We start from the raw sequence: 7,736 nt of genomic DNA on the forward strand, positions 1-7,736 counted from the left end.
CTATAAAATAAATAGTCAAGCTCTTTAACCAACACCCAACAACAACTAATACCCAACTACAATGACAATCAAATTAAAAAATTCTTATTTGAGATATGAATCTGTTGAGAGGGAAGAGCAGTGAGAGAGGCAATGTGGTGAGTTAGAGTGAGAGGCAATGTGGTGTGAGAGTTATGGGTGAGTGAGGCAGTGAGTTAGTAAGGCTAAGTGTATGGGTGAGAGAGTGGGTGTTGAGTGAAAATTTTTATGTGTTTGATGATGCGTGTATCTGTGTTTATAAAATTTTTCCCAGCAGAACTCAAGTCTATAAGATTCGAGTTTTGTGCAAATTTTAATTAAATATCGAGTTTCTAATATTTGATATCTATGAGTATAAAAATGTTTTCCCGTAGCAAATCAAGTCTTAAAGACTCACTTTTTATTTTGTAGAAATCGAGTCTTTAAGACTCGAGATCTATGTGGCATTTTTAATCCAAGTCAGCAAGTGCACAGTAAGTGCAAAGCAAGGTTCTAAAACTTGAGTTTTATATAGATCTCGATTTTCTAAAACTCGAGATGTTATTTTACTTAATCCTTCCAAACATTGGCTACCTTACTATATACAACCCCCTCACACTGCTACTCTGCAAAAATGGCAAAAAAAAAAAAAAAATGCCAGCTTAAAAAAGCTCCTTACGTTTTTGTCTCTATATACCTTGACTTTTAAAATTTTAAATACTTGAGTTTAATAGAGACCTTTCTGTCTAGAATACAGTTAAAATGGTTGCATAATTAATACCTTAATTAAGAGAATTTTGACAAGGCAGTGGTAATATAATATTACTAGTCGCAATCCCGTGCTATGCACGGGAACCTACCTATTTGTGAGATAAATTAAATTAATTTTATAAAAAATTTAAGAAACTACATTCTTGCATGATTTGCTCTTGTATAACTTCAATTTATAGTACAATTTGATGAAGAAGCTATTGCTTAAACGTGCAATGAATTATAAAAAATTTGTCAGACAATTTCAGATATTGCAAAAAATAACTCAAAATCTAGATATTAAAACTTCTGAAAAACCAAAAAAAATTAAAGAATCAGATGATTCACTGCTTAGAAATTATTGAAATAAAAATATATATATATGACTAAACAATAGAGAAATATAAGAGAAAGATGGGTTACATTCGAAATAATAATTTCAATTATTGCAAACTTTTTTTTTTCTTATAAAAAACGCCTAAAGAAAGTTTGAGGTTCATGTACGAAAATTAATTTTTGAAAAATACATGAAAAACCATAAAATAATTTTTTTTTTAACAAAATAAAGGAGAAGAAAATAACATAAGAAGAGCTCATACCTCTACTTAGCTTTTAAAAAAAAAATATTGGGGTTTGCTTTGCTTTTATGGTGTTCATGAGCAAATTTGGAGATAAATTATTAATGTTTGAGTTTGAGTTTGAGTTTAAGTTGGATTTGTTAGAAAAATAAAGTTTTACTCCTTGTTAAGTTTTGATTGAGCAAAAATAATTTTGTTTTAAAAAAATAATAATGATGAGTTTGAGTTTAAGTTGAACTTGTTAGAGAGATAAAGTTTCACTCTTTGTTAAGTTTGAATTAAACAAAAATAATTTTATTTAAATATCGTACTGACGTGGTATATATATAAATTACATGCAATGCTCAAAATTCTCCATTTCCACCAAGTTCATATATGCTATCTTTATCTGTATTTATTTATTTATTTTTTTGGTTGTGCAAGGTACACTCATAGTTAACACATCTCCAATACAAAGCTACAAAAATTCACATCTGAACACTTTTGATATGGCATTCAGATACAAATAGTGGACTAAATATTGCTAAAATAATCCTAATGGGTTTAATAACTAACTAACCATGAGCATTTTTTTTCTATCCCTGGGAAGTGACAGCAAATTTTGGCACCATTTCCAAAACAGAAATAAAAAAATGCTTCACAGATCAACCACACAAGACAGCTTCTGGAGCCGGTTCAATAGGAAGTCCCATTGCTTGATAGTTGCTTGGTAAAGAGCGTTCTTTGCATCTGGACGATTAGTCTCAAGAACTCCAGCAACTTTATCAATGAACTCCACAGTTCAGAAGAAAATACTTAAACTTGTCCATTTTCTATCCTTTTCCTGCAATTTCCTATCTACCAAACAAAAATTAAAACAAAAGGGTCTCAAAGTGCAAAATTACCTTCCAACGCTCCCACCGATTCCAACTCACAAATTCAGGCACTAACTCAGTCCTAAACCGTTCCAACTCACCCCGACCTTTGCCGACCCCTTCCTTAGCTCGCCCCACAAACTCACCCACCTTCACATTGGCATCTTCCAAGCAAACCCAGTTTCCTTCTTCCCTGACTCGCCAAGTTTCGACCATAACCGCTCCGATCCACGCCGGACCGACCGAGTCAGACTCAGCCATGAAAACCCATCAGACCCATTTGGGTTTGCAGAAGCTAGAACACGAAAATTGGGTCTGTGGTGGGAATTTTTGGACCTGGGATTCTTAGGAAGCTTGAGAAGAATGGGAGTTGTGTGTGAGTGGAGCTGAAGAAAATAAAAGTGGATTTGGTTTGTATGGGACTGTAAGCTCCATTGGTGGGTTTTGATTGAGGAATCTGTGGCCATGGGCTGGATGAGACCCACGACAAATGGGGCGCCGTTTCTGGGTTGTAGAAGTTGGATGTGGGTGGTTTGTGGCAAATGTTGGTCTGAGGAAGGAGATCGACCTCTGTTCTGACTTCTGAGGAAGAAGATGACTGTTGGTTTGTGGGTATGGTGGGTTTTGATTGAGGAGTCTGTGGGTCTTTATGCGATGCAATGCTTTGCCGTGGGTCTGTTTGAGGAGGAGCTGGTGGAGGAAGGCAGAGCATCGGGAGGCAGGGCATCGGGTTTAGAAAAGTTTTATTAGTTTTATTTTTTAATTTTTAATTTTTTTTAATATCGTATTGACGTAAAAAATTGTGAAAATTTTAAAAGTTTTAGTTATATATAAATATAAATATAAATATAAATAAGATAAATAATAACAAAAGGAGAGTTCAAATCCTCGCTTACATTATTAGCGAGCATGATACAATGAAATTCAAGTGTGACACTTGAACTAATTCGTACTAATATCTTTAGCACCAGCCCACCTAATAGATACTTCATTGATGAAAAAGGTTAGTCTAGACCTTAGCTTTCACCTATGCTTCTCACGAATAGGTCTCCATTGTAAAATTGCGTTCTTCGAAATTTGCTTTATGTTTGTACTCTATATATTGTTTTAAGTGGGCTCTTTTTTTTTCTTTATATATATATATATATATATATATATATATATAATTGAGTGAGCATGGGAATACCTCCATTAAAAAAAACTGGTAATGGGCTCACACAATGCACACATAATATTTTAAGCTCTTTATGTGAGAATGTTATATATAATATTCAAAATATTTTAAAGTAATAGCATCAAGTAATGTTGCGATAACATGAAAAGGTTTTTATTAGATTAATGATGTAATAAAAAATTAAGGAGATGAAGAATTTAGAATATAGAATAAATTATGAATTAGTTATTATGTGGTGTAATAAATTGATTGTTTGTTTATTAAAAATTTATGTTACTTTTTTTTTTTTTTGAGAAACAAACACACACACATACAAAAGAGAGAGGGAAATGGGTTCTAAGTTCTAACACAAAGACACTACAAATTCTACTAAAAAACCATGGTAACTTGTAAGAAATGGTGAAAATTTTTGTTTTTACTTTAATGCATTGGAGTTAGCATTATTTTTTTAAAATATCATATTAATGTTTAGTTGTCTTATGAAAATATCATAGAAAATTTATGATGTCACATTTATGTTATTAAAGTATGATAATAGTAGGTTAAACACTCCGTGAAAATAGTAAATTACTACTAAAAGGAATTTTATTATTATCCAAAATATGTAAAGAAAGTGAGGTGGAAAACTAATTAAAAAAATTAGTCTAACAAAGTGACACATGGTAGAACGACATGTTTTCTCAAATGAGGTTTTTGTTTTCTTATATAAATTTTTTAAAAAAAAACTATATATATATATATATAAAATTAGTGCACACTTATCAACAATAAATATGTGAATAAACTAAAAATTTGACATAAATACAGACTTTGATGAGTGAAAGCCTAAATGAGAGAGTTTTAAGGAATGTGTTACTTGGTAGAATCTCATACTTTTCAATATGAGGTCTGTGCTTTTATATATACTAGAATTTAACCTGTGCAATGCATGGAATCATTTTACGTATTTGAAAACAACTAGTAAGTTGCCCATGTAATGCATGGATAATGTTGTAATGTTTTATGTAAAATAGTTATGAATAATTTTTTTACATATATTATAGCATAATTGTTAAATAAGTTTGTTAGTATTGAGTTGATCATAAAAGGCAATAATTATAAATTGCATACACATTAATCATAATTATTTCGTTTAAGTAATGAACAATAAAAACACTACTTTGGAGGAATATTGTAAAATAAAAGTTAATATAGAATGTGTCTTTCTCTTTCTCCTTAATTCTAAAACAAAATACACTTCTGGATTTCCCATATCAATATCCCAAATACCCATAGTCAATTACGGCCTTTAAAAAACCCTCAAGTCCACAACGTTCATAATTGCATTGTCACTCAATATAAAATGCAAACCCCTTTCTTGGTTGTAGCCAACTCATACGGGTTAATATTAGATAGGACAAAAATGTCGAAGCTAGGTAGATGTCATTGAAAGATTGAAAGTAAATAACATCGTTTTGGCCTGTGTGTATTTGACATGAGTTAACATGAAGGGCTATGTATAGATTTATATAAAAGAGTTTGGTAGGAATATTTTCAAGAAAATTTTCCGAGGTGTTACTTTCTATGTAAATATTTGGGTAAATGAATGCTTGGAATTCATACCTTCTTATATAAATTTTACAGGCTTCTTGTTATTCTAAATGAAAAATATAGGGGAATGTGAAAGAAATTATAGATTTAAAACCTAATAATTTTCAATTGTTACAATTATATGTCCAATTTGATTGATCAATTCCTTAAAGAACAAACAATAGAAAAAGGTAAAAAGCTTCAATTTTTATTCATCAAACTTCCTCATCAACTAAGAAAATGATTTTTTTTTTCTTTAGTGAAATCATAGTTTCCATCACAATTGAAGGTACAAAAAAACATACTTTAACCTTACGATCAAATGATAAAATTACAAACAAATATACATCTAAAAAAATCAAAGAATTTAAATATATGAGTAACAAAACTTAGCTAGCAATGAAAAAAAAAAACTTCAAACAAATATATATGTGTGTGTGTGTGTGTCTAGAAAATCAAAGAATTTGAATTATATGAACAAAAAAAGATAACCTAGCATGAATGATTTTGACTCTGGTTTTCATCTCCTATTCCACTAAACCATAGACACCCTTTTTTTCTCAAGTTACTAAGAAAGTAGTTGAAGGAAAGAATTGGGGCTTCTAATCATGTCAAACATTTGAAATAAGGATTTTTTTTTTTGGTTTTTTATTAGACATCCAAAAAAAATATAAGAAGCAAAAATGAACCCTTTAGTATAGAGACAATAAGAATTGAGAGACGGGCACTATTGCACAAATGAAACCAAAGACATACACTTCAACAACAATAATATAATATTTATGTAATTCTAGATTCCATCTATGCTTTTCACAAATTGGCATACCATCAGATTAAATACATTAAAATTAAAGTGAAAATAGGCACGATTGAAGCACTTACAGCATCCAAAAAAGAAGAAATTATTGAAGCAAGACCAAAAGGGTTGACACATATTTAGCATGGTAGGAATGATCCATAGCATTGTACTTGCACTTGTGAAGAGTCACTATTAAAGCTAAACATGAACAATGGATTTCGGATTAATTGAATTACTTAGTAGGAGCATTTGGATGAGGATGATACCAAATACGATAAAGCAAATCCAAACATAAGAAACAAAGGTCCAACTCATGCATGGAACGTATATAAAGAAACATGAGGAGATAACAATAGATTCGAGAACATTGGAAAAGGTGCCAAAAATGGAAAAATAAAGAGTAACCTGACCTTTTGGAAATTGGAATCACAAACACACAAAGAGATCAAGCAAGGCTTAGCTTGAGTGTGAAAGATATATAAATATTTGTAAGCGTGGAGAGCATGACTGTAGTGGATTTGAGGGTTATTCAGCTTCTGCTCTCATTCCTTAAAGCTTGAAACAAAACCTCTTGCACGACCAAACGAAAAGAATAGAGAAGAGACATAAGTACTAGAACAACAAGAGGAGACAATAGCAAGATGAAAAAGCGTAATGTTGGGATTAGTGACAAACTTTGGGAATACTATGATTTATTGAGTTACTATGAACTATTGGGTAGGAGTTAAAAAAACTTTAATGAAAAGAGGATAAAAATGTTAAACGCAAAGTTAGAGCGCCACATGGCAGGAGCTCATGCACTCCTGCATGAGGTCTCTGCTTTTATATATATATTGATTAGCTTAGTATAACAATACAATGTATTATTAATCGTTAGAGGCATGTAGTTTAATTTAAATAATTGTTGAAATAAACTAACATCAATCAATCAATCAATTAATACATACATACATACATACATACATACATACATACATACATACATACATACATACATACATACATACATATATATATATATATATATATATATATATATATATATATATATATATATATATATATAAGCAAAGACTTTAAGCGGGAGAGTATGAGGTTTTGCAATGTGACACTCTAATAGAGCTTTATTAGAGTAATTATTGCCTTTGACCTTCCACCTTGTTAAGGACATATTTTATGTAGTTGGCTAATCCTTTGGCAAAACACACTTTACTTGTATTTAGGTAGATCTAGGATGTGTTTAATACTTCAAAGAACATGTTGTTCAAGTCTAGTATTAAAGTCATGATGATTGGAGCAAGAAACAAGTGAAGAAAAGGTGTTCACTAAAGGTGGACAGATAGCTAGACACCTGCTGGACACCTGCTCCACACCTGCTCAGATAGCTATCTATCGAGGTTTAATGAGGCTCGACACTTGCTATCTATCGAGGTATCTATTGAGGTTACGGAAATCAGAATTTTCAGATCTGATTTTTGGGCCAGGATTTTGTATATGTGTAGGGTTTCTTTTCTCACAACCCTAGGCATATATAAGGCTTATTTCAGAGGCCGTCACATAAGAGAATATACAAGGAGAACAATTGCAAAAGGTGACCGAAGCCTTATTCTCTCTGAAAGAAGCTACTGCGTCTTTTGCGCCTTAGAGTTTTGTAACCAAGTGCTTCTGGATCTTCATTGTTAATGAAGTGAAGAGCTTTGCAGCCAACATTCTTCTTTTTCAAGTTGGTGAGTGAGTCACATATTGGAATTCGTGCAAAGGAGTTAGTCACGTACTGGGATTCGTGCATCAAAGGATGACATTCATATATTGAAGAGTTTAGAGGTTCTGAAGCAGTAGAAGGTTTCTACTGTGAGTTCATCTATGGGGATTGTAGAGTCTATAGACAAAGGTTTTGTACTAGATCTGAAACTTCTCTTTCCTATAGTGAATTGCTTTCTAGGAAGGTTTCCCCCCAGGTTTTTTACTGTGAAACTGGTTGGTTTCATTGGTTTTCCTGGGTCATCATATCTTGT

Source organism: Castanea sativa, chromosome 5 (assembly GCF_040712315.1).
Source record: "Castanea sativa cultivar Marrone di Chiusa Pesio chromosome 5, ASM4071231v1".
NCBI lineage: Eukaryota > Viridiplantae > Streptophyta > Magnoliopsida > Fagales > Fagaceae > Castanea > Castanea sativa.